General features: G+C 40.1%; 1 pseudogene; it reads right to left on the minus strand.

The window, feature by feature from the left end:
* Positions 1-2,898: 2,898 nt before the first annotated feature.
* Positions 2,899-6,425, minus strand: LOC149145252 (calcium-transporting ATPase 10, plasma membrane-type-like; annotated as a pseudogene).
* Between the last annotated feature and the right edge of the window lie 9,881 nt (positions 6,426-16,306).

The following is a 16,306-nucleotide window of genomic DNA, read 5'->3' on the forward strand; positions in this document are numbered from 1 at the left end:
TGATTGGATCATGGACACACAGATCAAGAACACTCGCCAACAGAATATCCAACTGTATCGAGTTGTCAAAGTGGGCCAACTCCTTCAGCAGGGCAAGTGGCTCACCAGGGAACAAGTTCAGCAGAAGTTTCCTCATCTCATGGAGGAGCTCAACGCAATGGGGACCATTGCTTCCTAAGGGGGGAGGAATGTTCCAGGTGGATATTGGTGGCCACCTGCCAAGTCCACCTGGACCCCCACCATTGTCTTTCTCAGCATTTTCAGTTTCCTTAATTATAGCACAACTTACTATTTTTAGCAGTTTTTCGGGTCCTGAACTTCCGGAGCCGTTTTGAGGCCCTAAACGACGTTTTTTGGGGAATCCGGGGCCAACACGAGTCCATGGAATGTACTGGTGTTGCCCGTTCCAACAATGATAGTGCTCGGATAGATCTTTCTAATGAGCTATTGTACGCGTCAAACGGAGATCATATGCCAAAGTTACGACCCTGGGAAGTTGATGTACCAACTTACCCCCAAATGGGGCCCACAGTTTGGCGTTTCATCTCCTAGGGTTAGGTTTTGGAATGTTAAGGGTTTTTCCATTGTTTCTCAACAATAAATAGGCCTTCGAGCCTCATTGTAACTCAGTTTAGAGGCATGTAGCCATCACATCTCTTCTCAGAGATAAGCTACCATCGCCCTAGCTAGTTTATTTCCATTTCTGTTTGTAAGCATATTTCAGTATTTTCCATTAATGAAATGAAGTATTATTTCCGCTGCATCTTTGTGTATATGGTTATCTCTATAATTTGTTGCGTTCCTGTTTAAATCCGGATCATAGACTCAAAGTTGTATACCAAGGAGCTGAAAGAGTCAATGAGCGACTTTGTTACATCAACCAAAGGAGACCTCCTGGGCCTAGACCATACCAACAGGGTATGCAAGGGTCATCCCATGCATATTACAACCCCAACCAAACCATAATTGTACCTTCTTGGGGACCCCCTGCTCATCCTTCCTGGTCTACACCCCCTCATTGGTCCTATGCGTCTTAGTATCATTCCCAGCCAACCAACCAGTCATTTCAACCTTATGTTCCGCCACAACCTAAGTGGAATACCCCACACCAGGGGTGGAGGCCCCAATACAACAATGCTCCAGCTCTATTGCCTCCACCACCTACCCAACCACAACTCCTACACTCTGCTCCACCCAAGCAACCCCAGATTCCTGCCCAGCCAAATCCAAACCCGAACAATAGGCAGGCTCAACAAGTATATAGTGGAGAGACATCATACCCAGATTATGTTGTAGAAATCCAGGAGATCAACCTAAGATCTGGGAGAATTCTCCTAGATAACCAACCTCCCTCTCCACATAAGGAGGTTGAGGAAGAAAGAGAGGAAAGCAACCTTAAATTAAATCCACCCTTTCCTGAGAGGTTAGCCCAACCACTCCAGCCTACCCCAGAAGAACTTGAACTTCTGGGAGAATTGAAAAATCTATGTGTAAAGAGCCCCCTTCTCCAAGCAATAAAAGATGTTCCCATTTACAATAAGTTTATTAGGGAGAAATGCTTCAAGCATCCAGGAAGAAGAAAAAGGGATGCCCCTACCATTAATGTCATTGGGAAGTTGTCTAACCTAATGTTGGGGCAGGTAATATGTCTGAAATATTTGGACCCTCGAAGCCCTGTAGTAGATGTGCACATCAAAGGCACCATTTTCCCACACACTCTAATTGATCTTAGGGCTTCCATTAATGTGATGACCAAGGACACCATTCTCAAGCTCAACCTCCAAGGATCATTGAGGAAGTGTAATGCCCTACTTAATCTTATCATGCAAATTTTACTAGTGTTTAAATTACCTTAGAATATTGACTTATAATTATCAAGAAATATTGGTATATACCTACATTGGTGAAACTGTAAATTATTACCGATATAAATTTCGTTATTATTCAATTCTCAACTTACCTCTTCAAATTTGAATTTTGATAGGATATGATCTCCTTCCTTTTATTCCAAATTATATATTCATATCTCATCCTCAAAATGTCCTCTCAAATTTACTTGGGAGAAGACATGGTCCTCTCCAATTAATTACCAAATTATATATTTATATCTCATCCCCAAAATGTCCTATCAAATTTACTTGGGAGAAGACATGGTCCTCTCCCATTAATTACCAAATTACATATTCATATCTCATCCCCAAAATGTCCTCTCAAATTTACTTGGGAGAAGACATGGTCCTCTCCCATTAATTACCAAATTATATATTCATATCTCATCCCCAAAATGTCCTCTCAAATTACTTGGGAGAAGATAAGTCAAATGTAAGGATGAGGGGGTAGTTATGGCATTAATGAAAGGCGGTTGAGGTGGAGAAGAGAAAGGGGCATAAAAGGGGAAGGATGAGGGGAGGAAGGGGGTGATCCTTGCTCTTGGTTTTGGTTTTGGTTTGGTTGTGGTTTTCGAGGATTTTCTTTGAAAGGAAGGTGGAGAAGAGAGAAGGGAGAGAAGGTGAGTAGTGTTTATCTTGGACACACTACATCTGGTTGGACTTGGGCTCGAAGGGCTAGGGAACCTGTGGAGGTTTCCTGGGCTAGGAAATACTTCCTAGTTGGCTGGGAGGTAAATCCAGTGGGGAGCCAAGAGGAGCATCCCAGGATTAGGAGCTCAGTGTTATCTCAACCAGGCTATCGGAACATGTTCCACTGTGTATATATTACTCATGTAAGTGATTGAAATGAAATTCTTACTATTTAATTGTGGGAAATAAATTTTAAAATGGTAAATTATCATCGATTAAATGTTTAGTTTGAAATAAGTTATTTCTCATTTTATTGTATTTAAAATTAGAGAAATTTATTTTTGTTAGAGGACCCTAAGAGGGAGCCTCACACGTGGTATCAGAGCATAGGTTCAAAATCTGGATCTTGAAGGCTTAATGCCACAGCCAATGGCAAACCCTCTGGAATTGCAACTACAATGATTGTCACTGCAGTTGCAAAAAAAATAAATTTCACAAGACGAAGTGCATCAGCTCGACCATGATTGGTGACTGATTACCTTCTCCACAACCATCCTTCATGTTAAGAAAATGAATGTAACTATAGCAAAAGTTAATCCTATCTTGCCAATGATTGTTGCAACACCATTAAGTTTGACTTGCAACGGAGTTTCATCTTCACCTCCTTCTGTCAACGTTGCCATCAATTTTCCCCAGCCAATTCTCATGCCAACAGTTGTGACTAACATTTTACGAGAGCCATCCTAGACCTTTGTTCCTGACGAAAGGAAAGGCTTATCCCTACCCACACTTACTGGCTCGCTCTCTCCTGTTAGGCTTGATTCATTTATAAGTTGAGAATAACTTGAAATGAAAATCCCATCTGCTGGAACTAGATTCGCAATTGATAAATTCACAAAATCTCTAACCACTAAGTCGTGCATGGATACCTTATGTCTACGGCCATTCCTTGACACCGGTACAAATATCTTCTTCTTCTCCTTATCTAAATCTCTGAACTGCAACGATTGCTGGTAATCACTGACTGAAGTACACAAGCACCCGTTGTGGATTGAATTCGCCAGTGGTGGCATTGTATTCGAAGCGCCAAAAATAGTCTTATGTGTTGACGCTTTCGAGCTTCACATAATTCCTGAAACTTTGGACTACACACATATCCTCAATGGTGTCTAAGCTTTGGGTGTCATAGTGGTCTGACAAGAAAAGCTCTTTGGTGCCATGGAATAGGTGCTGCCCATGTTTTGAGTCCTATGGGCGATAAACCAACGGACTCGAACCTTCACATTTTTTTCTCGCGCCGCACTCAATTTGTTCAACCCACGCTACGTAAGGCGGCTCGTTCTAATGTTGAGTCTCCCACTTTAATCACCTCGTCGTTGCTTTTAAGGTTGCAGCATTGCAAGAGCTCCTTTGTCTTCGCAGACTTCACCATTGCGATTATTCGAACTCTCATCTAAGCCCTGAACACTCTGTAATCATTGACTGAAGCCACAAGCAGAACTATAAAAATGCTGAGAAGAATGCCTAATCCCTCAAAAGAACCCTTGGGCCAGCCTTCAATACTAATTCCAACACCCAAGGATACCACTGCACAGACTGCAAGAATTATGAGTGTCAAATCTTAAGATGCTTCCCACACAAAGACCAAAATCCTCGAGGTGGTTTTCATCAAATTTGTTCAAACCATAAACCCTTATTCTTAGCTTTAAAGTATCTTCATTGGCAATAATACCATCTGGGATTGAGGTGGAAAGTTTAGCAGTTATTCCATCAACTCCATTGTGCCATTATAACTTTTAATGTCATGCCCTTCTACTATTGATGCTAATTCATCAGCATCAATGTCAAACCCGGCTTCTCTAACATCCTTCGACGCATTGTAAACAATGGGGCTTGAAGGGGAAAATACACCATCGATAAAGTGGAGAGCTGCAGTTGACACCAAAAGAGCCATCCTTAGTTTCTCCTATTAGCTTCATTGTGTTACCTAACCTTCTTTACATCTCAAAATTAGGAACGTTGTTTCTTATAGCTCAATCTTCAATGTCTAGATTTTCTTAGTGCTTATGGATTCTTTGAATCAATGTACTGAGTCTACAAAACTTTTAAACGGCTGAATCAACTGATTATTTTTCCAATGTTGCACAGAAATATCAGGTTTCAAGATTCTAAACAGTGGAACACTGACAATATGCTAACTATAGGTCGGCTTCATAGCCTTAAAGAAAATCAGCTTCTGAGGGCTTTCAATGAGAAAACTAACACATATAGCTACAAATCTCACAAACTACCTATTGTTTGTAACATTTAAGGAACTTAAACACCGGGAAATACACTAACTAGGGATGAGCTTGATAGTTCTTTCAGGGAAAGGTCAACTTGTAAGGGCTTGGAATGGAGTTTGAATGAGCAATCGACACAGAGCTGCAAATCTTACAAACTATCTCTTCTCTTAATAAGCTTTAGAGATTTGAAACACCGAAGAATATACTAACTATGGGCTAGCTCCATTAGTTATTCAAGAGAAATCAATTTCTGAGAGCTTGAGTGAGCAAGAGTTACGCAGAGAACTACAAAATCTCACAAACTTCATGCAAATATCTGCAAACTTCATTTACCAGACTTCAGAAAGATAAAAGTATCTTCACAAGGAAGAACGGTGAGATTAACAACCGGTGTCTAGATTAAACGTTTCTGACTCTTAGAAATAGTTCCCAGAGACAATATCAATCACTTGAAAACAATCTTTAAAGAAACAAAAATGTGATCGCATTCAAAGCCTTGAAACATAACCTACGGTCTACTCTACCTCGTTTCCATATAGAGCATCCTTTAGACTGCTACAAGATTCATTACAATCTTGAAAACACACTGTAAAACAGACGATCTCTCCGAACTTTACTAACTTTAAGGCTTTGAAATCAGAGAAATGAAAAGCTCAAAAAAAGCATAATTATTCTCTATAGATTGCCATTCTTGTAAACTGTAGAGTGACTTTCTCCATACTCAGAGATTTTCCATGGAAGCAATGCCTAAAAAAACTTAAAGAGATGTTCATACTTTCACACAAACGCCAAGTAGTAGTCACTGCCATCGCCATGAATTAATCACAGACCAAACCTTGCTTCTTGGAAGCTCCAAACGCTTGCGACCATAGGTGTAGAGCAACAAACTGACAAAACCATTATTGCAGAAAGCGCAGTATGAAATATCGCCTGTTAAATTACTTAATAAATGGAGAACATTTTAAGAGAGGTTCAAACAGGGGTTCAGATTCTTCATGACAAGCAACAAATAGTTGAGGCTCATTCTCAACATGTGAAATCCCAACCTTATCACTGCACTGCTTCACGACAAAGCTTAGAATCTAGCTCTATCGTAGTCAATACCAACCAGGGCCTTCAGCTAAGCTTCAGTCAGTGGAACCTTCTTCATTTCCCTCACAACCACAAACTTCTCATTCTCTCCCAGCACAAAATATACTATCACCCCCACAACCTCACTTGTTGGGCCCTCCACAACATAATGCATTTCCAGCTCCACAACCTCAACCCCACCTGTCAGGCCTTCCACAACCTAATTCATTTTCAGCTCCACAACCTCAACAGGAAGTACAAACATATGCCTCTCCATCTCTAGGGCCCAAACAGGAACTTTCCTTAACTTCTTTTGTACCGAATGAACCTTATCAAAATTCTATTCAATCTTCTACATCTCTGGCACCCGCTCGTCCTCAACCACATGAGTATCAAGTTCCATCCCAAGTCCAACAAGGACCTCCAAATGCAATTCACATGGCACAAGTGCAACAACCATCGAGCCAAGTTGCTTCAATTCCATATGGTCAATTTGAACTTCCTCCTCCTGGCATGGTTCAACCAATGCCACATGTACAAATGTCACCATCTACACCTCTAGGTAATTATGGACCAGAACCTCCATATATGCGTATAAATTATGGAGTGTCCAATTCACACCAACAACCTCAATCTATGCCTTCCCAACTACCTTTGCCATCATCTCAAAGATTAATTGGAGGACAACAAGCTTATGATCCCTCATTTGGAAGAACTAGTGGCCCTGTGCCATTAAATCTAGTTTATGGTCCAAGTCCAGTATATGGTGATTCTCAGTCTTATAGCGGGCCATGTATTAGAGTACCTCAGTCTGATTCTTCAGCTTCAAAGTGGTGGGAGTGGCCATCCACGATTTCCTACTGCAAAGCCTGTACAACGTTCTTTACCCATGGCTACAAGTATAAGTAGTTCAGCTTCAGGAAGCACTGCATCTACAAACAGGGTTCCAGTTGATGATGTTATAGATAAAGTTTCATCAATGGGTTTCTCAAGGGATCAAGTGAAGGTAGTGGTTCGAAAGCTCACAGAAATGGACAAATAGTGGATCTGAATATTGTTTTAGACAAGTTAATGAATGGTGGTGAAATACAGCCCCAAAAAGGCTGGTTTGGTCGGTAAATCTTCAATCTTAGTGTTTTTCAAAGAACTCAGTCAAACCTCTCTTGTATTTTGGAAGGTGTACAAATGAATTGATAAGAATGGTTAATTATTTGTTATTTTATTTATTGATGTACAGTCAATTTGTGGCAAGCAAAAAAAAAAAAAAAAATTACTTATACCTTGTAATAGTTTATTTATTGGATAATATGGCATAGGAATAAAATATTCCAACCCAATAAAGTTGATTAAATAATTATATTTTAGTTAAATATATATATATATATATATATATATATATATATATATATATATGTATATATAGATATATATATATATATATGATTTATATTATTTTATGGAAAGAGTGGTAATGTAAAACTTTACATTTAGCATGATTGTTTAGGGATATCTAAATATATTTGAGGGTGACGTAGCACTTGCTTAGATAGAAATGGGAAAGGATTTAGTAGACCCATGATTATCTTCTCAATATTAGAAATAGTCATTTACAAGCATAACAAAAGGAAAAACTTGCACCTATCATTATGCAAAACATGTGTGAGACGAGTAAGAATTGACAAGACCCTAAGTTGTGCTAATAAGTCTTACTTATCATACAGATTTTTGAACAATTCAAAATGGTGAGGACGTGAAGAAATCAAGGTCAAGGAGGGTCATCACAAGGACCTCCTACAAATAACCCATTACCTTCACCGGAGTTGACTCTCATCTTGTGTTCCCTAGAGGCAATTAATGAGACTTTAAAAGGGCGCCAAACAATTGAAGTGGAAGTAGAGCACCCTCCATCAGGGTTAGGAAATCTCGAGGGATCAAGAGACTCTGATAGAGGACCTCCAATCGAGGACATTACTAGGGAGCTCCAAAAGATTAAGCTCCCAGAGTTTTTTGGAGGTCATGCCAGCGAACGTGCAGAAGCCTAGTTAGAAGGAATGAGAAGGTGCTTCGCACTAAGGGATTATAATTCCAATTCAAAAGCTAAAATAGCAATATTCCAACTTAGAGATAGTGCTCTGAATTGGTGGGGTAACTTAGAGCGTCAACTACACCTCACTCTAGACACAGTTACTTGGGAGTTATTTGAGGAGAGATTCAGGAAAAAGTACCTACCAACATATTATGACAAACAACAGGTAGGAGCCTTCCATGCCTTGGTACAGGGAAATCGTATGGTAGAAGAATATGAAATTCGATTCATGGAATTGGTCAAGTATGTCTCTTACATGAATACTAACCAGTGCCAAGCAGATCATTTTATTTATGGATTGAACCCTAAGATTAGGGCAATGGTGTGGATGTGGAAACCATCCTCAATTGTAGAAGCTATGGAACAGGCTCGTTATGTCGAAGAACGCTTAGACTTAAAGGGTGGAAACAAAACCATTTTTCCATGCCAACCAAGGTTTATGGGGAAGGCCCCTCGTACCTTCCCCAGGGGAGGATGTTTGAGGCCACCACCATATGGAAACAGGGTGGTATCTAGAGCACCGACAATGGGAATTTCAATGATTACTAGTGCAGCTTCACCCGCAGCTTCAAGGGCACATGCAAATCAAGGTCATACACGAGGAGCAACAAGTAGGGGCAGGGGTCCCAAGAGAAGGAATTATTTCCAAATAACTCCACAACATTCGGTTCAAGGTCTACCACGCATCACTTGTTGGGGATGCGAGGGACCTCATTACCAGCGTGACTGCCATGAGTTACAAGCTAGTAACAACCATAGAGAGGGAAAAGCAACAATGGGGGGGGGGGGGGGGAGGGGGCAGGTAGCCACCATAGAATCTATGCAGTAGTTGATAACCAACAAGTTGAACACCAGTCTGCCGTGGTAGAAACCTCAGGTATGTTAAACAAAGTAAAAGTTAAAATTTTGTTTGATTTGGGTGCTACAGATAGTTTCATTTCACCAGTTGCATTAGAAAATTGTGGGTTGGCAACTTATGAGCACAATGACTTTAAACAAGTTGAGTTGGCTTCTGGAATAAAACAAGCAGTAGGACCTAGTGTTGACCATTGTCAAGAAAACCTCGGGGTGTGTATGACTAAGTTGAAGGCATACATCACAACAATGGGGACGTATGATGTAATTATTGCAATGGATTGGCTAGAAGGTCATCGACCTTTGGTAGTTGTTTCAAGAAGAAGGTGATTTGTTTAGATGATGAAGGTAGGCCAATTGAGATTTTGGGAATCAAGAGAGGAGTGTCGCTACGATTCATATCCATGATGAAGGTAAAACGTTGTCTCCGACAAGGTTGCAAGCTATATATGGTCGAGGTTGTAAGTGACCAAAAAGGACCCTCCCTAGATCAACATCCAATTTTGTCATAATTTAAGGATGTTTTTCCTAGGAATTGCCTGGATTACCTCCTGTAAGGGAGATTGATTTCATAATCGACCTAAAACTGGGTGCAGAACCAATATCTAAGACACCCTATAGGATGACAACTCCAGAACATTGTGAGTTGCAGATGCAGTTAAAAGAGCTCTTAGACTTGGGATTTATCAGACCTAGTATTTCACCTTAGGGTGCACCAGTGGTTTTTTTCAATAAGAAGGATGGTTCCTTATGGCTATGCATAGATTATAGGGACTTGAATAGAGCCACAATAAAGAATAGGTACCCGATACCTCGAATAGATGACCTATTTGATCAAATGAAGGGAGCAACAATTTTCTCAAAGATCGATCTACGATCGGGATACCACCAATTGAGGATTAAGGAAGAGGACATCTCAAAAACTGCATTTCGAACTCGGTTTGGGCGCTATGAGTTTGTAGTTGTTCCATTTGGTTTGACCAATGCACCAGCAGTATTTGTGAGCCTCATGAATGGTGTGTTCAAGAAGTATTTGGACCAATTTGTGCAAGTCTTTCTAGACAACATTCTTGTGTATTCCAAGAATGAAAAGGAGCATGAAAAGCACCTAAGGGTTGTGTTGACTTGCTTAAGGGAAAATCAATTGTATGGAAAATTGTCAAAATGTTCCTTCTTTCAGAAGAAAGTTCATTACCTTGGGCACATCATTTCAAGAGAAGGGATTTCAGTTGACCCGGAAAAGATGAAGGCCATAATGGATTGGGCAGTACTGAAAAATGCTCATGAGGTACGTAGTTTTATGGGGCTAGCAGGGTATTATCACAGGTTTGTGGAATGGTTTTCAAGGATTGAAAAACCCATCACCACATTACAACGAAAGGGGGTCAAGTATGAATGTGACACTGCATTCATAGAACTAAAGAGGTTACTAACTAGTGCACCGATCCTTCGAGTACCGGACATGGGAAAAGACTTCACTGTCTGCACTGATGCTTCGAAGCAAGGATTGGGTGCAATATTGATGTAAGAAGGCAGAGTAATAGCTTACGCATCTAGAAAATTGAAGAAACATGAAGAGTTGTATGCTACCCATGACTTCGAGTTAGCAGCAGTGATGTTAGCTTTGAAACTATGGAGACACTACCTCATTAGGAGAAGATTTGAGTCAAGAACAGATCATCAAATCCTAAAGCATCTTTTCACTCAAAGGGATTTGAATGCTAGACATAGGCAGTGGAGCGAATTCATGAGTGAGTATGATTTTGAGATCTCATACATTAAAGGAAAGGAGAATGTGGTGGCTAATGCACTAAGCAGGAGACCACGAACTTTCTCCCTAGTAGCCTTAAAGGTAAATTTGAGGGAACGTGTGTTAGAGAAACTCTTTGAAGATAGTTGGTATCTAAAGGTTATCTCAGCACTCCAGAGTGGGAAGCAGATAGAACCAAAGTTTGAGGGATATGTCCTTGAACCAGATGGACTATTGAGATTTCAAGGAAGAATGTACATACCTAAGGAAGGGGGTATAAGAAGGACCATCCTCGAAGAGTCACATAGAGCACTCTATTGTGCACATCCTAGAGTAAAGAAGATGTACGCGGACACGAAGAAACTCTTTGTCTAGGCAGGCATGAAGCACGACATAGTCTAGTTTGTCGCCAAATGTCTTGAATGTCAACGAGTGAAGGTTGATCATCGCCATCCAGCAGGACTCCTACAACCACATGACATCCCTATGTCTAAATGGGAGGTAATTTCCATGGATTTTGTTGTGGGTTTGCCACTCACTTCACAGAGGCACAATGCTATATTGGTTATAGTTGATAAATTGACCAAAAGTGCCCATTTCATTCCAGTAAGAGACACTTACGATGTTACTGATGTGGCACGAGTGTTTATAAGTGAAGTTATTCGACTACACGGGTTACCCACAAAGATCATTTCTGATAGAGACTCTTGATTTACATCTAGGTTTTGGAAAAGTTTGCAGTCAGCACTAGGGACTCAGTTGAACCTGAGCACTGCATATCATCCAGAAATAGATAGGCAGACTAAAAGAGTAAATCAGGTTATGGAAGACATGCTTAGAATGTATGTCATGGATAATCAGACTCAGTGGGAAAGGTACTTACCATTGGTAGAGTTTGCCTATAATAAAAATTACAACATTTCAATCGGGATGCCTCCTTATCAAGCTCTATATGGAAGGCCATGTAGGACGCCATTGTGTTGGGAAAAGTTGGAGGACCGCGTAATAGTTGGGCCAGAATTAGTTCAAGAAATGGAGGAACAGGTAAAGCAGATTCGACAAAGGTCCAAGGAAGCACAAGATAGACAGAAGAGTTATGATGATTCACATAGGATTGATCGTGGTTATGAAGTAGGGGACCAAGTTTTTATTCGTATCTGACCCAACAAAAGCACTATTATGTTTAGGAAGGGGATGAAGTTGTCACCTTGGTTCGTAGGACCTTTTAGGATCAAGGAGAAGATTGGACCAGTTTCCTATCGTCTTGTACTGCCACCTCATTTGCATAAAACTCATGATGTTTTTCATGTATCTATTTTACGACATTATGTTTCTGATGAATCTCACAAACTGGATTGGAGGGAATTGCAGGTCTTGGACATGGGAACCATAATGGTCGAACCATTACGCATACTAGACCGTAGGGTTCGACAGCTCAGACATCGCATGGTGGACCAAGTTAAGGTCCAGTGGGACAAGTATAGCGGACTATACGTCATGACTACCCCTCACTTTTTGAGCATCTGTGATGCCCATTTTTTATTTAGACAACTACCTATGCTAAGGTTCTATTTTGCAGTTCCATGTTATTTATGTATGAACGTTATGTAATATTGATGCATTCAGTTGGACACATGAAACTACTTATATAAATCATTTGATGGATATGGTATTAATGATGGAAATATCTGATGTATAGCCTAATGTATGACTCACTTAGTGATGAATTATCTAGTGCGTGACTTATTAGAATTATTGTCGTTTCATGTATGGCTGAAGTGGATATGATTTATTTAATGAATGACTTAGTGAAATTATGATTTATTTCCAGTGTGAACTGCAATATTAACATGTGGATACTAGACTTAATAACGTGATGTTTAAAGATCACTTATATATATATATATATATATATATATATATATATATATATATATATATATATATATATATATATAGATATAGATATCTTGTTGTTATATAAATGCATGAATGAGAGCTAACCGCAGATTGGAAGGAACTATATGATAGCCAAGATCTACTCTTCCATTGGGGGAAGGTCAAGAAATCTCATGGGGAAAGGTATAATGTACGTTGTTCTATTACATTTTGTATCTAATGGATATGCACTCTTATGACATAGGTAAAATGTGAATGACAGGTGACAAGACTACCTGACTGGATTATTCGATGACAAGTATCTGACCAACGTTGTAGTGTGGTCCATATTAGGGTGTTGACCCTAGTTGTGAGGAGGGGTAGAGGTATTTCCCACCGTGTAACCTCCAAACCTGGAATCGTGGGAGGGCAGTGGCGGACACGCTCCCCTAGATGTGTGATGATGATTGTCAGTTGCCTGCTGGGGAAGTTAGGTCGATATAGTCGACGCTTCCGCCATATTAGTTTTATCAGTGGTTAGATTGGTACAGTCGATGCCACTATATAGTAGCAGAGGATGGATAGGGTGGGAACAGAAGTAGGTCAGGAAGGATAGGAGGATAAAGATCAGTTGGAGACTCTTGATGGAACGCGATGTCATTGTCTAACTTATCAAATTTTACTACTATAACTCTCTCTCTATTTTGTTATGCCTTATTGCCAAACTGCTTCGAACTCCTTGTATCTTTTACACTCTAACTTCGGGACGAAGTTTTCTGAAGGAGGAGAGTATGTAATGCCCTACTTAATCTTATCATGCAAATTTTACTAGTGTTTAAATTACCTTAGAATATTGGCTTATAATTATCAAGAAATATTGGTACATACCTACATTGATGAAACTGTAAATTATTACTGATATAAATTTCGTTATTATTCAATTCTCAACTTACCTCCTCAAATTTGAATTTTGATAGGATATGGTCTCCTTCCTTTTATTCCAAATTATATATTCATATCTCATCCTCAAAATGTCCTCTCAAATTTACTTGGGAGAAGACATGGTCCTCTCCAATTAATTACCAAATTATATATTCATACCTCATCCCCAAAATGTCCTCTCAAATTTACTTGGGAGAAGACATGGTCCTCTCCAATTAATTACCAAATTATATATTCATACCTCATCCCCAAAATGTCCTCTCAAATTTACTTGGGAGAAGACATGGTCCTCTCCAATTAATTACCAAATTATATATTCATACCTCATCCCCAAAATATCCTCTCAAATTTACTTAGGAGAAGACATGGTCCTCTCCCATTAATTACCAAATTATATATTCATATCTCATCCCCAAAATGTCCTCTCAAATTTACTTGGGAGAAGACATAGTCCTTTCCCATTAATTACCAAATTATATATTCATATCTCATCCCCAAAATGTCCTCTCAAATTACTTGGGAGAAGATAAGTCAAATGTAAGGATGAGGGGGTAGTTATGGCATTAATGAGAGGTGGTTGAGGTGGAGAAGAGAAAGGGGCATAAAAGGGGAAGGATGATGGGAGGAAGGGGGAATCCTTGGTCTTGGTTTTGGTTTTGGTTTGGTTGTGGTTTTGGAGGATTTTCTTTTAGAGGAAGGTGGAGAAGAGAGAAGGGAGAGAAGGTGAGTAGTGTTTATCTTGGACACACTACATTTGGTTGGACTTGGGCTCGGAGGGCTAGGGAACTTGTGGAGGTTTCCTGGGCTAAGAAATACTTCCTAGTTCGCTGGGAGGTAAATCCAGTTGGGAGTCAAGAGGAGCATCCCAGGATCAGGAGCTCAGTGGCATCTCAACCAGGCTATCAGAACATGTATTCCACTGTGTATATATTACTCATGTATGTGATTGAAATGAAATGCTTACTATTTAATTGTAGGAAATAAATTTTAAAATGGTAACTTATCATCGATTAAATGTTTAGTTAGAAATAAGTTATTTCCCATTTTATTGTATTTAAAATTAGAGAAATTTAGTTTTGTTAGAGGACCCTAGGAGGGAACCTCATAGGAAGACCACAACAGTTCTGCAACTTGCAGACCGTTCCACAGTCACCCCTGAGGGAATTGTGGAGGATGTGATGGTCTCCATTGACTCCTGGGAGTACCCTGCAGATTTCCTAGTTCTCCAGCCTAAGGCTAAGCTTACTGGTTACCCTCTCATCCTTGGGAGGCCATGGTTGGCCACAGCTGATGCTTACATTAGCTACAGAGCTGGGAATATGACCATCAAGAATGGGCATATGTCCAAGCAGTTAGTCCTATACCCTCCTACTCAACCTTCTCTAGAGCATGATTTACCTTTATGGTTGGAGGAGGAGGAAGAATATGAGGCTTATTCAACCCAACTTTATGCTTTGGAAGCAACCATAGGAGGAGGACAACAAGATGAGGATGACTTAATTGAACACCTGCTCCAAAGTCCAACTCCTAGTTCGTTACCATTAGAAGAAGAAGTAAGGGAAACCTAGAACAATCATCCAATTGACTTATGCTTGGCCAATTCCAACCCACTCCATGTCAAAACCATAGAATTTGGCCCAGAGAAAACTTTGAAAATTAATCCATCTCTTTCTGCTCTTGAAGAGGAAAAGCTATGCAACATGTTGAGAGAAAACCTAGAAGCCTTCACTTGGAGTTACAAGGAAATGAAGGGAGTACACCCCTTAGTGTGTACTCACCACATATACATCAAAGAAGTTTGCAAGCTAGTTCGTCAACCACAAAGGAGGATGAATCCAGCTCTTAAAGATATAGTCAAAGAAGAACTACAAAAACTGCTAGATGCAGGATTCATTTACCTTGTCTCTGACAGTGAGTGGGTCTCTCCTTTAGTGTTAGTTCCCAAGAAAAATGGTAAGTGGAGGATTTGTGTTGATTACAGGGAGTTGAACAAAGCCACAAAGAAGGATCATTTTCCCCTACCCTTCATTGACCAAGTGCTAGATGGCCTGGCAGGGAAGAAGTTCTTTTCTTTCCTAGATGGATTCAGTGGGTACAACCAAATCCAAATCATTCACCCGTCCTTGGGGTACTTTTGCCTATAGGATCCTTCCTTTTGGCCTATGAAATGCTCCTGCCACTTTCCAGGGAGCAGTCTTGAGTATTTTTGTCGAATTAGTACATGATGCAGTGGAAATTTATATGGATGATTTTACACCTTATGGTTGTGATTTTCAAGAAGCCCTAACTAACCTAGGCAAAGTATTGCACAAATTCATTGAAATGAACCTGTCTCTCAGTCCAAAAAAATGTGAATTCTTAATGGCTGAAGGGACCATGCTAGGTCATTAAATATCTCAGCAAGGACTGCAGGTGGACCCGAACAAAGTAGCAATCATCCAAAGGGTTCCACCTCCACAAAAGCAGAGGGATGTCAGCATTTTCTTGGGGTTAGCTGGATACCACTGGAGGTTCATAAAGGACTTTAGCAAGTTGGCCTCTCCTTTATTTGGGTTGTTGACCAAAGATTCTGATTTTATATGGTCAAAAAGTTGTCAAGAGGCCTTAGACATTTTAAAGGGTAAGTTAACCACTACACCAATTCTTCGAGGCCCAAACTGGGCCCTCCCTTTTCATATTCATGCTGATGCCTCACACAAAGCCATAGGAGCAGCCTTAGGTCAGGTAGAGGAGAAATATTTTATCAGTAAGAACCTGTCAAAGGCTAAGCTGAATTATATTGTGACCGAAAAGGAACTCCTGGCTGTTGTGCATTCATTAAACTAATTTAGGCATTACATTACAGGGTACCTAACATTTGTGCATACTGACCATGCTACAATCAAATATTTAATGAAAAAACTAGATGTGAATGCTAGAA

Source organism: Pinus tabuliformis, chromosome X (genome assembly GCF_031772625.1).
Source record: "Pinus tabuliformis cultivar Carrire ecotype Pingquan chromosome X, CPIR1, whole genome shotgun sequence".
NCBI lineage: Eukaryota > Viridiplantae > Streptophyta > Pinopsida > Pinales > Pinaceae > Pinus > Pinus tabuliformis.